The sequence below is a fragment of the Capricornis sumatraensis genome, chromosome 2 (genome assembly GCF_032405125.1).
Source record: "Capricornis sumatraensis isolate serow.1 chromosome 2, serow.2, whole genome shotgun sequence".
Classification (NCBI taxonomy): Eukaryota; Metazoa; Chordata; class Mammalia; order Artiodactyla; family Bovidae; genus Capricornis; species Capricornis sumatraensis.
The window spans coordinates 26,201,801-26,203,633 of NC_091070.1; the positions used below are offsets into that span (position 1 = coordinate 26,201,801).

The following is a 1,833-nucleotide window of genomic DNA, read 5'->3' on the forward strand; positions in this document are numbered from 1 at the left end:
TTGACAGTTGTTCTATAAAGAACAATTTTGGTGTGAATGTGGAAATAAATGAGCTCAGGGTCTACTTCGGAGAAGGCAATGGCACCCCACTCCAGTACTCTTGCCTGGAAAATCCCATGGACGGAGGAGCCTGGAAGGCTGCAGTCCATGGGGCCTCTTAGAGTCGGACACGACTGAGCAACTTCATTTTCACTTTTCACTTTCGTGCATTGGTGAAGGAAATGGCAACCCACTCCAGTGTTCTTGCCTGGAGAATCCCAGGGATGGGGAAGCCTGGTGGGCTGCCGTCTACGGGGTCGCACAGAGTTGGACACGACTGAAGTGACTTAGCAGCAGCAGCAGGGTCTACTTACTCTGTCATCTTGGCCACAGTTTTGCAGGTGGTATTGAGATATGGGGGAAGGACATCTCTATTTTTTAAAACCTCCCCAAACTGCTTAAATCATTTATAGTTAATCTATGTAATGAAGCAGTCATTTGAAAAGGGAATAAATCTACATGTACATATGCAGAAAGATCTTACATTAGCCACACAGAGTGAAGTAATTTCCCATTTGACATGAAATTTGTCCTAAATTTTTGATGTTTATATATACTTATATACATACACTTCCCTGGTAGCTCAGAGGGTAAAGCATCTGCCTACAATGCAGGAGACCCAGGTTCAATCCCTGGGTTGGGAAGATCTCCTGGAGAAGGAAATGGCACCCCACTCCAGTATTCTTGCCTGGAAAATCCCATGGACAGAGGAGCCTGGTAGGCTACAGTCCATGGGGTCTCAAAGAGTTGGATACGACTGAGTGACTTCACTGTCACTTTCATATACATACACTTACAATGTATACTGTGTACATTAAGATGCATCACCAGAGGTACCTGTTAATCAGAAAGAATACCACATGTAGTACCAGAACACCTGTTCCTAATGTAACCAGTGAGATGATGGGTTGTGGGGAAGAGAGAGGGTCCGTCCCAGGGGAGGAACCTGGAAGCCTAGCATCTCAGGGGGGCTGGGAGCAGTGCTTATTTATCAATACCAACTGGCACGGAAGTATTTCATCATTTTCACAACTGGATGGGGTTTAGTCTCACATTTTCATTCATAAAACAATCCTGGAGGGATTCCTAATAACTTGAAATAAGCAGTCTATCAACCAACGCTGGCTGATTCAAGTAGAAAGAGAATTTACTAGGAGCATATTAGGTAAAATTACCAAGAAGACTCAGAAAATATCAAGAATTAAAGAATGGGCAACCAGCGATAACCACAGACAAGACTACACTGCTGAACCAGTCCAGCGAGCCCCCTGCTGCCACTGCCCCTGGTCACTGGAGGCTGCTGCTGGCACCGCACCGCTTGTAGACTTTGGGATAGGACTTCACACATCATCATTTGACATCACCTTTCCCTCTCAGTGGACTGTGATCCCCATGAGCGTAGGAACAGCATCTTTTTAATCTCCCAATTTCCAGTCCCCACTTCAGTCCCTGGCATAGAGGGAACAAAATGTTGAATGAAATAAATGAGCAAATAGAATTTAATTTGAAACGAGTCGCCAGCCCAGGTTCAACGCATGATACTGGATGCTTGGGGCTGGTGCACTAGGACGACCCAGAGGGATGGTACGGGGAGGGAGGAGGGAGAGGGGTTCAGGATGGGGAACACGTGTATACCTGTGGCGGATACATGTTGATGTATGGCAAAACCAATACAATATTGTAAAGTAATTAACCTCCAATTAAATAAAATAAATAAATTTATATTAAAAAAAGAATTTAATTGCCAGGTATTAGACTAATATAGGCAGAGAGGGTGAGAATTGTATCCACTGT

The 1,833-nt window shown here is 44.6% G+C and overlaps 1 non-coding gene across 1 annotated transcript; it reads left to right on the plus strand.

Moving 5' to 3' along the window:
* The first annotated feature begins 611 nt into the window (after positions 1 to 611).
* On the plus strand, positions 612 to 683 carry TRNAC-ACA (transfer RNA cysteine (anticodon ACA)). Its single transcript has one exon. It is a non-coding gene; the product is annotated as a tRNA-Cys (tRNA).
* Positions 684 to 1,833: the final 1,150 nt, after the last annotated feature.